The sequence below is a fragment of the Geotrypetes seraphini genome, chromosome 9 (assembly GCF_902459505.1).
Source record: "Geotrypetes seraphini chromosome 9, aGeoSer1.1, whole genome shotgun sequence".
NCBI lineage: Eukaryota > Metazoa > Chordata > Amphibia > Gymnophiona > Dermophiidae > Geotrypetes > Geotrypetes seraphini.
In genome coordinates this window covers 95,877,471-95,894,446 of record NC_047092.1, presented here as the reverse complement: position 1 = coordinate 95,894,446, position 16,976 = coordinate 95,877,471, and the positions used below count along the sequence as shown (strand labels likewise).

The window sequence follows — 16,976 nt, the reverse complement described above, 5'->3', positions numbered from 1 at the left end:
AAAAATTCCCTTACTGTCCCGAAGGCTCACAATCTAACTAAAGTACCTGGAAATTAATAAAGAAGAGAAAATAAAGATGGTTGAAAAAAGAAAAATTCTATGTGAATTTAAACTGGAAATTAAACTGGAAATTAAACTGACAGTGAAGAACTGTATGAAAAATACATATGGAATTCAGTTAGAGAGGGTAGGTTACAATCTATTTATGGTATTTGTTTAATTGGAAGGTGTTAAGGTGGGTAATTTGGGGGAAGGTTATCTGAAGGTAGGTGAATCTTCTGGAGGTAAAAGAGGAGGGGTTAAGATATTTGGATGAATTTTTTGAAAAGCAGGGTTTTGATTTCTTTTATGAATGTTTTGAAGTTGTCTGATATTGTCATAAGATTGGAGATGGAATGGTTGATTTTTGCTGCTTGTGTTGCTAGAAGGTTGTCAAACATTTTCTTGCATTGTGTGCCTTTGAGTGGGGGGAAGGCGAAAGGGTTCGAGGTTCTTCTGTGTCTTGAGGTGGAGATTTGGTTTAAGCGGTTATTTAGATAGGAGGGGGAAGAGCCGTGTAATGCTTTGAATATCAGGCAGTAGAATTTGAATTGGATTCGTGCTTGTATGGGTAGCCAGTGAGAGTCTAAGAAGGCAGTTGTTATGTGATCATATTTTTTGAGTGAGTAGATCAATCTGAGGGCGGTGTTTTGTATGGTCTGGAGTTGTTTTATCATAGTGGCTGGACAAGGAAGATATAGGGAGTTGCAATAATCCAGCAGACCTAAGACTAGGGATTGGACGATTAGTCTAAATTGTGCTTGGTCAAAGAATTTTCTGATTTTACGGAGATTTCTCATGGTTAGAAAAGCTTTCTGGGTTGTTTTGTTGATCTGGGGCTGCATTGTGCAACATCTGTCTATCGTAACTCCTAGGAGTTTTAGTTCGGGTTGTATTGGGTATTTGGTATTTTTGATTTTCAGTTCAGTGATGGTAGGAGTTTGGGCTTTACTGAAAGTGAAATCCCTAAATGTGGATGGGATCCATTCCCCTATTAAATGTACGAAACTGTTAGCCTATCTTAAAAGAGAACACGCTGACATTGCCTACTTACAGGAGACACATCTGACGCCCATTGAACATAGTAAGCTTCGCCGGGATTGGCTGGGGCAGGTATGCCATGCTTCTTATACAGCTAGGAAATGTGGGGTGGCTATCCTTATCCACAAAAACATACCCTTCCATATTCATAGCCAAATTGCTGACCCTCATGGCATTATCCTGGTTGGGGAACTATGGGGCAAACCTTTAGTACTATGTAATATCTATGCCCCAAACCTCTATAACCCTGCATTTTTTTGTGTCATTGGTGGGCCACCTGGCTCCACTTATGCCCCAACCGCTCATTTTGGGTAGGGATTTCAACTTTGTAGCTCACCCCCAATGGGATCATAAACCTGCTAAACCGGCTCCGAAAGGACACTTCACTAAAGGTGTGCACTTCCTCATGAAGGAACTGGGTCTGCTGGACTCTTGGCGTACTCTGCATCCGGATGAATACGATTTTTCTTTTTACTCCCACCCCCACTCGACTTATTCGTGCATTGATTATATCCTTATCTCTGCTTCGTTCTTCCCTTATCTCACGGATGCCAGCATTTCCGCGCCGCTGATTTCTGATCATGCTCTTTTAGGCCTTACCTTACAGTTTGGTTCTCCGGCAGTGGGTCGAGTTTGGCGTATGTCTCCCCACCTCTTCACTGACGCTTCGTTCCGTGAATTTTTCCAGAAGAAGTTGGATGAATTTGTTCACACCAACTCTGTGGAGGATGCGGGCCCCGTTATCTATTGGGAAGCTGTTAAGGCGGTCATGCGGGGACATATTCTGGCTTACTCTGCCTCCTTGAAAAAACGACGTGATAGTGAACTTCTTTCTTTGTCCAGAGATCTTGCTGCTTATAGGACTCTTCATATTTCTCGACTTGATGATGAAACCAGAAAAGTCGTGAGTACTCTTAAATCTAAAATTAATCTTCTTTTAGATCAGCGAGCTAGCCGTAACATTTATTGCTATAAATATAAACTACACCGGTGGGGTGATAAAACGGGGCGGCTGTTAGCCAATTTGGTGGGACCTCATAAAGCGTGACACACTATAACTGCTATCAAAGACAAACAGGGAACTACTCATATTACCCATCAAGCTATTACACAGCAATTTGTGAACTTTTACTCCAACCTTTATGCCGCTCAACCATATGATGCAGCCGCTAGTGACCAGTTCTTTCAGGGCATTTCTCTCCCTAGTTTAAATGATGTCCAACGCGCTGCTCTTAATGGCCCCATTACAGGCGAGGAGCTGCAGGTGGCCATCAAAAAACTTAAGCTAGCCAAGACTCCGGGACCTGATGGTCTGGGCCCAGAATTTTATAAACTTTTGGAACCTTCTGCCTTATTCTCTTTACAGAACTACTTTATGGGTCTCCGCACTGCTACCCCTCCAGGGGATTCTCACAATAGAGTTCATGTCATCATTCTTCCCAAGCCTGGGCGGCCACTTGATGCTCTGGGATCTTATAGGCTTATATCACTTCTCAACCAGGATATCAAAATTTTGGCGAGTATACTTGCAGCACGACTCAATGCTTTTCTGCCTTCGCTCATTCATGAAGACCAGGTGGGCTTTGTACCAGGCAGACATGCCTCAATGAACCTTTTGAAGGTCCTTGCGGTGCTACAGTCTCCTCATGCCCTAGCCGACAGAGCGCTCATTACCAGTTTGGATGTGGAGAAGGCGTTTGACATGGTCTCCTGGACCCATCTCTTTGGGACCCTTGAACGTTTTGGTATCCGAGATTTCATTGCCTGGTTGTTAGCGTTGTATCATAATCCTCACTCCCAATTGTTGGTGAATGGTGGAGTTTCGGATCCCTTCCCTCTCAGGAGGGGTACATGGCAAGGTTGCCCCCTCTCGCCACTTCTCTTTCTTCTCTCCTTGGAGCCCTTAGCCGCCCAGATCCGTCAGGACACCCAGCTGGAGGGACTCCGGGTGGGTAGCCGGGAATTTCGCATTAGCATGTTCGCGGACGACATGCTCTTATATGTTAACCATGCTGACCGGACTATGCCAGCCCTAATGTCGATTATTCGCTCTTATGGCGTTTTTTCCGGTCTTAAAATTAATTTCGAGAAAACGGAGGCTCTTTTGTTAGGAAACTCCGCTGTGGAACCCTGGTGTCAGGGATTGGGCGCGGGTATAGCACCTGGGAAACTGAAATATTTAGGCATCATGCTTTATAGAGACCATCGTAAATTGTATGATGTCAACGTCACCGCCACCATCGGAAGGATTAAAGCCCTTTGTCTCAAATGGCACTCACTCCGCCTTTCCCTGCTGGGACGTGTGGCCTTGGTGAAAATGGTGTTATTTCCGAAACTGCTATACCCATTACAAACAATTCCCGTCTGGATTTCCCGTACGGATGAGCGTTCTTACCAATCTATTATCCGCTCTTTTGTCTGGAGGGGGAAAGTGGCCCGCATCAATGCTCTTAAACTGTCCCAGAGTAGAGACAGAGGGGGTTTAGGCCTACCTGCTCTTCGTGTTTACAATGTGGCAGCGCTACTCCGCTGGATCCATGAACAACTGGTATCTTCGCGTCGTTATTCCCCAGCAGCCTTGCTGGAGGATTGTTGCGCATCCTGGTCTTTTTCGTCTTTCGTTCATGGGGTGGGAGGCAGGGGTGGGGGGCCTTGCACTCCCTTTCTTCCATTCCTTCTCCCTTTTCGTAAAGCCTGGCGATGGTGGCGTGTGCACCAGAGCAAGTCGCCTAGTGTTTCTCCCTTTCTTTCTCTTCTCCATACTCCTGTTTTTGCTCCCGGGGTGGGGGGTCTGGCGGGTTTGAGCGGACGCTCGGAGCGCGCTACGACCCTGGGTGATGTGCTGGCATTGGGGGGCGGGGAGTTCCCTTCTTTCGCTCAAATGCAAACATCGTGGTCTTTACCTCCTGCCCACTTTTACACTTATCTCCAAATTCACCACTATTATCATACAGAAGTGCGCACTCATGGGGCTAGCTGGGGATATGGCACTTTGGACACGATTTTCCTCTCCACCCCCACAGAAACCAATAAAATATCCACTTGGTATGGCGAGGGGAGGGATAAAATTGGGGAGAGTTGTCTTCACACTTTGGTGAGAGAATGGGCTGCCGAACTTGAGATGGAGGTATCCCTCCATGACATCCGACTCTTTTTTCAAACGTTATACCTCCATGTGAAAGCAGCGAACTTGCAAGAGACCCAAACTTTTGCATCGTTTTTACCTTACCCGAGCCCGGGGATATGTCATGGGGTTATGGCCTGATGATAAGTGTCTTAAATGTAAAACCCATAGGGGTAATTTCCTTCACTCCTTCTTTGTTCAAAACTGGCTTTCTGGACCTCAGTTAGGCGGTGTTTGGCTGTTCTACTGCAGTGCACGTTACCTTGGAATGCACCTGCTCTGCTGTTGGGGGATGTCTGTGACCTCCAACACCATGGTTTGGATTTCCCTTCCCAGAAATTTGTTTTACATGCAATTCTTGTGGGGAAAAAACTTCTTTTGAAATATTGGACTTCTGAGGAGGCTCTGTCCTATACCCTGTGGGTGACCACGATGCAACAGCAAGCCCGCTTTGAGTTGGACACTTATGAGTCCCGAACACAGGACCACTGGAAGTCTTACTGCTCCCTCTGGCAGCAGTTTTTGGATATGGATGCCTCATTGCTATAGTTGTGTGGATTGCTGGATCATTTTGCCACTTCTGTTTACAATGTACCATTGCCGGCAGAGAGAGTGTGCTAGGGGGTTTGTGGTTGTGAGTGTGTGAGTGGCTGGGTGCGCCTGTGGAGTATGGCTGAGTTTATGTTTGGCTGGGTGTGATGCGTCTGGCTGTGGTATGCTTGTCCTGAAGCGTTTGGGGATTTGGGTTGTTTGTTCTCTATATTCAAAATGGACGGAGGGCGCTGGTCTGCGAGCCTTGCAAGCCTTTTTCCATTGCCCATGTTGTGGCTCTATGTTATCTTTTGAGAGCTTTGCGAGTTCATTCTTCTTACTTATACCATTCTGCTCATGTTTGTTTGCCGTCATGTTTATATTAATGCCATGTCCTGGGCTCTTGCTGTCCAGTTGTCCTTTGTCTCAATAAACACGATATTTAAAAAAAAAAAAAAAAAATGAACTCTGCTCCCATGGCTACCAAGGTCTCTTTTCACCTAGATCTAACCGTAAAGGAGGTGGCCTGGCAATTCTCTACAAATACTTTTTCGATGTTCAGCTCCTCGAAAGGGGTTGCCACACCTCACTAGAATACATGCTTACTTCCGTCAACGATGAACTTCACCCTCACCCACTGGGCATCCTGTTCCTATACCGCCCACCTAACCCTTGGAACAACTACTCCAAACTCGTCCTTGAGACTATAACAAATGCCTTCCTCAAGTTTCCAAGTTTATTAGAAAAATTTGATTAATCGCCTATCACATTTCCTAGGCGATGTACAATCTCATTAGAAATCATTTGGGGTGACAAATATAACAAACAATATTCAAAGTGAGTTAAAAATAATAATTACAGACATTGTTATACATAATTTCTACATATCATTTCAAGGCAAAGAAAAGATTATTAAAGGATTACAATCAATATTAATTTAATTTAATTACATTTAAGGAAAAAACAATAGGAGGGGTAACAAATAAAATTTATATTTAATATATAGAATAAAAAGTGAAAAGTAAAAAAGTTTTTAGAATATAAAATTTATGCATTAAAAGCATCATTAAAAAGGAAGCTCTTAAGTTTGGATTTAAATTTATCTAGGTTCCTTTCCTCTCGAAGAAATAGTGGGAGATCATTCCAAGATTGAGGAGCTGTTATTGAGAAAATGGTGTGACGCCTTGTATTGATAACTTTCAGTGAGGGCACTGCCAATAAATGTTGATCCTGCGATCTTAACTGTCTCGAAGTACGATAAGGTATTAAAACTCTAAAAATAAAAGCGGGGGTTTTAAATAATAATGATTTAAATGTAAGCAGACATATTTTAAATAAGATTTGGTGTGCAACTGGGAGCCAATGTGCTTTTTTGAGAAGTGGAGAGACATGATCGAATTTTTTGGCTTTATAAATTATTTTAACAGAGGCGTTCTGAATAATTTGCAGACGTCTGATTTCTTTCTGCGATATACCTTTAAATAATGCACTACAATAATCAATTTTGGAAATTACTAATGAATGAATTAAAATATTCAGAGATTTTGCACATAAAAATTTTGCCACTGAACGAATTTGTCGGAGTCGATAGAAAGTAGATTTGACCACATGACTTATGTGATCATGATACGTTAATTTATTATCAAATATCACTCCGAGAATCCTAATATTGTGAGCCATGTGCAAAGGGATGCCCTTAATGGAAATGGGAGAAAGTAGTCTAGGGCAATCCTTCCATGGAAAAAGCATAGTGTTTGTTTTATTAATATTCAAGGCTAGTCTGTTGGAATCTAGCCAGTAATGAATTTGATCAAGTTTTCCATTAATTGCTGTTATTTCTTGTAAGTTGTTAGGATCAATTGGATGTATCAACTGAATGTCATCTGCGTATGCGAATATAGAAAATCCAATAGATTGACATAGAGTCATGAGTGGAGCAAGAAAAATGTTAAATAGTAAAGGTGAAAGTATTGATCCTTGAGGTATGCCATAGGGAAATGAAAAATTATCTGAAGATGAATTATTGAAAAAAACATTTGATGAACGGTTTTCAAAGTAAGACTTAAACCATAGCAGTACTTGGTCTGTTATGCCAATAGATTGTAACCTGTTTATTAAAAGGGTATGATCAATTGTGTCAAATGCTGATGATAGGTCGAGTGAAATTAACAATACAGAGGTATGATGATCTAAATGATACAGAATGGATGAAGTCATTCCGATTAAAGAATGTTCTGTAGAGTGATTAAGCCTAAATCCTGTCTGATTTGGATGTAAAATATTAGTTTTTTCAATGTATTCTGATATTTGATTAAAGACAATTTTTTCGGTAACTTTTGCTAAAAAAGGAATGTTAGCGATTGGTCTATAATTAGTTTTTTCCTCGGGGCCTAAGTTCCAAAGATTATTGATCATCACCAGCAAGGATACGATTGAACTTATTAGCTTCCTCACCTCCCTTGGCCTCACCCCCCCTGCACCATCCCCAACCCACCAAAAGGGGCATACACTAGACCTCATTAGCTTCCTCGACCTTACCGCTCACAAGACGTCAATTGCCGACACTCGCTGGGAACATGTCCCCTGATCTGACCACTTCCTAGGGACTTTCTGTCTCCCCATCTTTGTGTCGCACCTTGGGGCTCCACCCTGCACTTCCAACCCCATTACCTTCCGCAAAAAAATCACAAGCGACCTGTTCTGGTCTAAATTTCTCAATCTATTCTCCTCTGCCCCTAAGCCTGCAGATTCAGGTACTAATTGGCATAACTGGGTTGCTCTCTCCAAATCCACCTATCTTTCCCTCGCCCCCCCTTTCCACTAAATCCGTCTCCTATCCCCGCAAGGCCCCTTGGTTCCTCCCATATCACAGAGAGCTAAAACAGAAATGTCGAGTTCTGGAGCGCATATGGAAAAAATCAAAAATGTCCTATAGACAGACAGTCCTGGAGAGTCAATATCAAGCTGTACAATACAGCGCTAAAAAAAGCAAGAAAGAACTTCTATGGTGACAAAATCTCCAGGTCCAACAATCAAAGCAGTACACTATTCAACATCTGGCGCTCCCTAACCTCCAAAAGAGACCACACCGTGCTCCCCTCCTCTCCCTCAGCCGATGTTCTAGCAAAATTCTTCAACGATAAGGTTTCTTCCTTGAGATGCTCCTTCCCTCCTTCAGTCTCTTACAACTCCCTAGTGCCCACCGATTCCACTCCCACCCTATGGTCTCCAACCCTATCCCAGCTGACAGATCCTGGACCACCTTTGAGCGCGTATCTGAATCCCTGGTCCTCAATCTCTATCTCAAACTGAAATCCTGTAATTGCTCCTTGGACCCATACCCCTCCTACCTATACGAGAACATTCCCGCTCAGGCTATTTCTTCTATCACCATTCTCATAAACTCCGCCCTTCAGTTGGGCCATTTCTCCCCAGAAATGGGTCATATTGCCTTGACCCCACTACTGAAAAAATCTGACCTTGACCCTTCCATACCATCCAGCTATCGTCCAATTGCAAATATCCCTCTCCTAGCCAAGATGCTAGAGTCCATCATTTCTTCCCAACTCTCATCATACTTAGAGAGCTTCTCTATTCTTTTACCATATCAATATGGTTTCAGCATCGAATCCCTACTGTCTTCCCTGATTTCAAGGGTTCAACAACTTCACTCTCGCCGTCCTCCTACAATTTGAAAATACAGATTCCCCACCCTAAATCTGAGGTACTGACGGGAGGCCGGATGAATGGAGATGTGAGTGTAAGCCTCCTTGAGATCTAGAGAACATAACCAATTGTTCTGATCTAGAAGGGGATACAGGGATGCCAGGGACAGCATACAAAATTTTTCTTTGACTAAAAATTTGTTGAGAGCCCTGAGATCCAGAATGGGTCGCAGATCGCCCATGTTCTTTGGAACTAGAAACTAACAGAAGTAAAACCCCCTGCTCTGCTGTTCCAAAGGAGCTTCCTCGATGGCATGGAGATAAAGCAGAGCTTGAGCTTCCTGAAAAAGAAGGGCGGTCTGGGATGGATTGGAAGGATACTCTCTTGGAGGAATCTGAGAGAAATGAAGATAGTATCCTTTCCTGATTATTGATAGCACCCAGAGGTCGGATGTAATGGTCTCCCATCGGTGGTAAAAATGATGGAGACAACCTCCTATGTTGGGAGGGAGGACAGAGGCAGAATAATGGAGGTTATGCTCTGTTTGAGGCAGTCAAAATGCTGCGCAGCCTTAGGTGCAGCAGAAGGCTGAGGTTTCTGTTGCTTCTGCTGCTCTTGATTCTTGGGGGGTGCTTGATTGTAAGGAGCCGCCCTTGGTGGATAACGCCTCTGGAAGGATGGAAGAGGTCAAGAAGGTTTTGCAGGAATTAGCTTTGGTTTTGGTCTGACAATTAAAGCAAAAGATTTCTCATGTTTAGACAATTTCTTGGTAGCGGCCTCTATAGATTCATCAAAGAGGTCATTTCCCTCACAAGTAATGTTAGCCAGACGGTTCTGAAGATCAGGGTCCATATCAATTGTGCAAAGCCAGGCCAGACAACGCATTGCTACTGAGAAAGCAGTGACCCTGGAAGAAAGTTCAAAAGCATAATAAGATGACTGGAGGAGATGTAAGCGGAGTTGTGCGAAGGTAGCAGAGAGCTCCAGAAACTTCACATGTCTATGCTCATCCAAGTTCTTCATAAAACTTAGAAGATGGTCAATCAAGAACTTCAAATAAGTTATGAAGATGAAATTGTAATTGAGGACTCCAGAGGCCATCATGGAATTCTGATAAAAGTGACGGCCAAACTTGTCCATGGTATTGCCCTCTCTTCCAGGAGGTACTGTGGCATAGACTCTGGAAGGATGGGTTCTCTTTAATGAAGATTCCACAAGAAGGGATTGGTGAGATAACTGTGAATTCTCAAATCCCTTGCAATGTAGTGTTCTATACCTCAATTCCAATTTACCTGGAACAGCAGGTATAGTATAAGGAGTCTCTAGATTTCGTTTGAAAGTCTGAGACAAAAGTCTATTAAGAGAAGTTTGAGCGACTCTGCAGGAGGCTGAGGCAGATGCATTTCCTCTAAATACTCCTTAGAATATTTAGAACCAGCGTCCAATTTAATTTCCAGGTCGTCAACCATTTGACGAAGAAAGGAGGAAAAAAGAGCCCGGCCTCGAGAAGGACTAGATGACCTCGAGACGTCTTGAGTGGAGAAGAAAGGCAAAGCAGCTCTAGAGTACTGGTAACCCAAAGAATATACAGACTTGGAGGAGGCATTGGAATCAACTGAGTCCTCGGGGTCTGGAAGGAGAGACCTTGATCGAGGGGTTGCAGGCCTCGAAGAGCTGGAAGGTGCTTGGGCTGCTGCTATTTAATATATTCATAAATGGTCTGGAAACAGGGACGAAGTGTGAGATAATAAAATTTGTGGACGACACAAAACTATTCAGTGCAGCTCGGACTAAAGAGGACTGCGAAGAATTACAAAGGGACTTGAACAAATTAGGGGATAGGCAACGAGATGGCAAATGAAGTTCAACGCCGGTGAGCCTGACTTCAATTATAGGGAAGATGGTGGAAGCTATGATCAAGGACAGTATTTGCGAGCACATCGAGGGAAATGGCCTACTGAGAACAAGCCAGCATGGATTCTGTAAGGGAAGGTCATGCTTAACGAACTTTCTGTACTTCTTTGAGGGAATAAGCAGTCAGGTGGACAATGGGGAACCTATAGACATCATTTACCTCGATTTTCAAAAGGCTTTCGACAAGGTGCCACATGAAAGGCTGCTTAGGAAGCTGTGGAACCACGGGGTGGGAGGGGATGTGCACAGATGGATCGAGCACTGGTTGTCGGGTAGACTGCAGAGGGTCGGAGTAAAGGGACAATATTCTGACTGGCGGGGAGTCACGAGCGGTGTGCCACAGGGATCGGTGCTGGGGCCGTTACTCTTCAACAAATTTATCAATGACCTGGAAAAGGAGGCAAAGTGCGAGGTTATAAAATTTGCAGACGATACCAAACTGTGCGGCAGAGTTAGGTCCAGGGAGGAGTGTGAGGACCTACAAAGGGACCGGGACAAACTGGAAGACTGGGCAAACAAATGGCAAATGCGCTTTAACGTGGAAAAATGCAAGGTCATGCATATAGGGAAAAAGAACCCGTTGTTCAACTACAAATTGGGGGGGGCATTGTTGGGAGACAGCAGTCTTGAGAGAGACTTGGGTGTGCTGGTGGATGCATCACTGAAGCCATCTGCACAGTGTGCAGCAGCCTCGAAAAAAGCCAACAGGATGCTGGGCATCATAAAGAGGGGCATAACAACCAGGACGCGGGAAGTCATCATGCCATTGTATCGAGCGATGGTGCGTCCACATCTGGAATACTGCGTTCAATATTGGTCACCGTACCTCAAGAAGGACATGGCAGTACTTGAGAGAGTCCAAAGGAGAGCAACGAAACTGGTGAGAGGGCTGGAACACTGCCCATACGCTGAGAGGTTGGATAGGCTGGGGCTCTTCTCTCTGGAAAAAAGGAGGCTCAGGGGAGATATGATAGAGACCTTCAAGATCATGAGGGGCATAGAGAGGGTGGATAGGGACAGATTCTTCAGGCTGAAGGGGACAACAGGTACGAGGGGGCATTCGGAGAAACTGAAGGGAGATAGGTTCAAAACAAATGCAAGGAAGTTTTTGTTCACACAAAGGGTCGTGGACACTTGGAATGCGCTACCGGAGGAAGTGATCAGGCAGAGTACGGTACAGGGATTCAAACAGGGATTGGAGGGATTTCTGAGGGATAAAGGGATCGTGGGATACTGAGAGAGGTGCTGGGATGTAACACAAGTATAGAAAGCTAACCAGGTAATAAGTATAGAAACCCAATCAGGTCATGCATGTGCAAGACCGGAGGGTTAGGACTTCGATGGGAAGATAGGACTTCAATGAGAAACCAAGGTGGCAAGGGAGCCCCTTCTGGTGATTCAGACAGGTCGTGACCTGTTTGGGCCGCCGCGGGAGCGGACTGCTGGGCAGGATGGACCTATGGTCTGACCCGGTGGAGGCACTGCTTATGTTCTTATGAGAAATGTAAAGTATTACATGTGGGAAGCAGAAACCCGAGGTACAACTATACGATAGGAGGGATGTTATTGAATGAGTACCCAAGAAAGGGACTTAGGGGTAATGGTGAACATGACAATGTAGCCGATGGCACTGTGCACAGTGGCTGCTAAGAGAGCAAATAGAATGCTAGGTATAATCAAGAAGGGTATTACAACCAGAACGAAAGAAGTTATCCTGCCGTTGTATGGGGCGATGGTGTATCCGTATCTGGAGTACTGCGTTCAATATTGGTCGCCGTACCTTAAGAAGGATATGGCGTTACTCGAGAGGGTTCAGAGGAGAGTGACACGTCTGATAAAAGGTATGGAAAACCTTTCATACGCTGAGAGATTGGAGAAACTGGGTCTCTTTTCCCTGGAGAAGAGGAGACTTAGAGGGGTATGATAGAGACTTACAAGATCATGAAGGGCATACAGAGAGTAGAGAGGGACAGATTCTTCAAACTTTCAAAAAATAAAAGAACAAGAGGGCATTCAGAAAAGTTAGAGGGGACATATTCAAAACAAATGCTAGGAAGTTCTTTACCCAATGTGTGATGGACACCTGGAATGCGCTTCCAGAGGACGTAATAGGGCACAGTACGGTACTAGGGTTTAAGAAAGGATTGGATAATTTCCTGCTGGAAAAGGGGATAGAGGGGTATAGATAGAAGATTACTGCACAGGTCCTGGACCTGTTGGGCCGCCACGTGAGCTGACTGTTGGGCACGATGGACCTCAGGTCTGACCCAGCGGAGGCATTGCTTATGTTAGGTCTAGATTGAGGCCTGGACGAGGAAGGCTTTTCTGCGGAAGAAGATCTGCGCCTCGATGGATGCCTCGATAAGGGCCTCGATCTATGACGAGAGTGCTGCCTGGTTGAGATCGAGAAGAGTTCGCCCTATACCTGGAAACGGGCAGTGCCGCTGGTGAATGAATAGCACTAGAAGCTGTAGATCGAAACCCCAAAGACTCAGTGGATTGGATCGAGGCATCTCAAAGCACTACCAAAGACTCGGCTTCTTGTATGGAGTGTGAGGATTCCTGTCAAGACACTCGCAAAGACTCGGCTCCTTGCATAGAGTGTGAAAATTCCAATTGAGATACTCGCAAAGACTCGACTCCTTGCATAGAGTGTGTAGATTCAGCTCGAAGCACAGGCAGGGACTCAACCTCGCGGGAGACTACTGATTGCCCAGGCTGGACTGCAGGAAACAGAGTCGAGGCAGGAATGTATTTGGTCAGTAATTGAACAAATTTCTACTCTAACATGGTCTGGAGAGAAGCCTGCAATTGTGGATCCATGTCTGAAACTGGACCACTAGCTGAGGCTATAGGCTCTGAGGTGGCAGTAGAAGCATGCTTTGGCTTGGACTGATGCTTGGAGAGCTTGAGGACCACTGCAGGAACCTTATGCTTAGGTATCTGACCTGAGGGAAGCTCAGGGGAAAATAAAGCAGGTGTAGTCAAGGCCAAAGATGATCCAAACGAGGAAGGTCTGATGAGACTCGAGGTCGGAGTCATGGAAGCAGGAGGACCCCGGAGGAAGCTTGGACCGAGTCAGGACCTGAGGTCGAAGATGTAGCTGAAGAGTCCATCCTGAACAGCTTTTCCACTTGAACCCGACGACGTTTAAGGGTTCAAGGTTGAAGAGTAGCATAGCGCAGGCACGACTTCGGACTATGGTCAGGTCCAAGACACTTAAGACTCCAGTAGTGTGGGTCCGTGAGGGAAATTGCACGCTGGCACTGGCTACACTTCTTGAAGCCCATTACTGGCCGGGACATAGAAGGGAAGATAGCCGCTGCAAAGTCAAAGCCCGCAGGCTACGGGCACGTGACCAGCCCCACCAGTCAGTCGACAAAGAAAAAATAAGTCTTTTTTTTAAACAGAAAATAAAGAAATTAACAGAGTGATTCGCTAAGAAACTAACACAAACCACGGTGAAGAGAAGGCATGAAGCAATTAAGTTTCATGAAGAGAGTCAAAGACAGACTTCTCGGCTCCGTGGAAAACTGAGGAGACTCGCCCTGTGCTGGGCGGGAAGGCACTCGCGCATGCGCGGTGCGGCAGACTCAAAACTTCTACATTTCTCCAAGCAAGTCTGCTTGTGAAGCTGTCCACATCTGGGTTCCGTGGATGACATCACCCAAATGTGAGAATAGGCTGCCTGTTTGTTCTGGGATAAAGAAGTATATTTGCGTAAGGTAGACAGTTTTTTAACAGCCTACAAGATCACATCATCTGGCAATTCTAGATTTAAATCACGAGACTAGGCGTCTCTCAATCTAGAATGGTCAAGCACGGGGGACTCATCCTTCAGATGCCTATGGTAAAATTTAAGTGGAACTAGGAGCTGAGAACCAATGGTGTAAGTAGTAGACAACAGCTCTTGAAAAGAGATTGTTAAGTGTTGAGGGTGTAGGGAAGTAAGTTAATGATGAATCTGGATTTAGGCATAACCATCAATATTAAGAACATAAGAAGTTGCCACCACTGGGTCCAGAGGTCCATCGCGCTCAGCGGTCCGCTCCCACGGCAGCCCATCAGGTCTGTGACCTGTGAAGTGGTTCCTGACCATTTCTGTAACCTACCTCTACATCTATCTGTAACCCTCAATCCCCTCATCCTTTAGGAACCTATCTAAACCTTCCTTGAAACCCTGTAATGTGCTCTGGCCTATCACAACCTCCGGAAGCGCGTTCCATGTGTTCACCACCCTCTGGGTAAAAAAGAATTTCCTCGCATTTGTTCTAAACCTGTCCCCTCTCAATTTCTCCGAGTTACCCCTTGTACTTGTGGTTCCCCACAAGTACAAGGATTTGTCCCTGTCCACCTTCTCTATGCCCCTCAGGATTTTGAAGGTTTCTATTATGTCTCCTCTAAGTCTCCGCTTTTCCAGGGAGAACAGCCCCAGCATTTCCAACCTGTCAACGTATGAAAAGTTTTCCATACCATTTACTAGTTTAGTTGCTCTCCTCTGGACCTCCTCAAGTACTGCCATGTCCTTCATGAGGTACGGCGACCAGTACTGGACACAGTACTCCAGATGTGGGCGCACCATTGCACGATATAGTGGCATGATGACTTCCTTCGTCCTGGTTGTGATACCCTTTTTAATGATACCCAACATTCTGTTCGCTTTCTTTGAAGCTGTCGCACATTGTGCTGATGCTTTCAATGTTGTGTCCACCATCACCCCCAGGTCTCTTTCAAGGTTGCTCACCCCTAGCAGTGATCCTCCCATTTTGTAGCTGAACATCGGGTTCTTTTTCCCTACATGCATGACCTTGCATTTCTCTATGTTAAAACTCATCTGCCACTTTTTTGCCCACTCTTCCAGTCTCGTTAGGTCTCTTTGCAGGTCTTCGCAGTCTTCCGTGTTTCTAACCCTGCTGCAGAGTTTGGTGTCATCAGCAAATTTAATAACCTCACATTTCATCCCCGTCTCCAGGTCGTTGATAAATATATTGAACAGGAGGGAAGATCATAGTCCCGCTGAAGCTGAGCAAAGGACCTAATCTTCCCATCATCTTCCACTAACTGGAACAAGTAATGAATCCCAGTGCTTCCCCGGAGGGAAGTCACCATTTAAACGGATAGGGAAAAAAGGAGAGATAGTATAACTAACAGAGTGAAAATTGCAAAATCATTGCCAAACCTGCCGCAAAGGACGGTGTACCACCTTATGTAGGAGAAGTTCAGGCAAAGGAGATGGGAGAGAGTGGAGATAAGCACTAAAGTGAGTAGTATGAAAACAGGAAAGCTCCAGTGAAGTATTAGTAAAGGTAGAGGTCCCTCGAAATATGTCATTAATATGGGGAATGCTGCAACCAACAGTCAAAAAGCGAAGATTCAACAAACCTAATCCACCCTTGTACCAAGCAGTTGGTGTAAGCCGATAAGGTAATCAAGCTCTCTTACCTGCCCAGAGAAATCGCTGAACCAAACGCACCAGGTGCTTTTCGTCTTTATGCATCAGATAAAGAGGGAGAACCTGAAAAACATATAACCAGCAGGGGACAATAAGCATATTGTACAAGCTCACTCGACCCAAGAGCGAGAGAGGAAAGCTTATCCACAGCTGGAATTGATTGGTAAGAGTCTGAAAAAGTGGTTCAACATTCAAAACATACAGTCGAGAAAGATCAAGTGGAATAAGAACATCCAGATGTCTCAATGAAGAGTCGGCCCACTGCAAAGGAAATGGCCCTGCCAAGTAGCGCAAACCGCTGAGGAAGATGGCAGTGTCACTGATTTATCCAGATTCAGAGACAGTCTGGAATAAAAACCAAAATCAGAAATAAGATCTAACGCAGATGGCAGAGAAACCTCCAGACGGGTAAGAATCAAAAACATGTCATCTGCAAATGCCAAAGTCTTGAGGTCCACCCCCTGAACGCGGAGGACCCTCACATCGTTGAACATAGTAACATAGTAGATGACGGCAGATAAAGACCCGAATGGTCCATTCAGCCTGCCCAACCTGATTCAATTTAAATTTTTTAAATTTTTTCTTCTTAGCTTTACCCAGTACTGTGCTTGGGTTCCAACTGCCGAAATCTCTGTTAAGACTTACTCCAGCCCATCTACACCCTCCCAGACCATCCTCCACCAAATGGCCATATACAGACACAGACCGTGCAAGTCTGCCAGTACTTGCCTTAGTTCAATATTTAATCTTATTTTCTGATTCTAGATCCTTTGTGTTCATCCCACGCTTCTTTGAACTCAGTCACAGTTTTACTCTCCACCACCTCTCTCGGGAGCGCATTCCAGGCATCCACCACCCGCTCCGTAAAGTAAAATTTCCTAACATTGCCTTTGAATCTACCACCCCTCAACCTCAAATTATGTCCTCTGGTTTTACCATTTTCCTTTCTCTGAAAAAGATTTTGTTCTACATTAATACCCTTCAAGTATTTGAATGTCTGAATCATATCTCCCCTGTCTCTCCTTTCCTCTAGGGTATACATATTCAGGGCTTCCAGTCTCTCCTCATACGTCTTCTGGAGCAAGCCTCCTATCATTTTCGTCGCTCTCCTCTGGACTGCCTCAAGTCTTCTTACGTCCTTCACCAGATACGGTCTACAAAATTGAACACAATACTCCAAGTGGGGCCTTACCAATGACCTGTACAGGG

The 16,976-nt window shown here is 45.0% G+C and overlaps 1 long non-coding RNA gene across 2 annotated transcripts in view; it reads right to left on the bottom strand.

Annotated features, from left to right (window-relative positions):
• Positions 1 to 16,976, bottom strand: part of LOC117366513 — an 89,820-nt gene that overhangs the window by 57,338 nt on the left and 15,506 nt on the right. The window contains exon 2 of one of the 2 annotated variants that reach the window (XR_004540600.1): positions 15,758 to 15,830. The exons of the other annotated variant lie outside the window; for it this stretch is intronic. This is a non-coding gene — a long non-coding RNA (uncharacterized LOC117366513). The remainder of the gene's footprint in view (positions 1 to 15,757; positions 15,831 to 16,976) is intronic. 2 annotated transcript variants of the gene reach the window in all.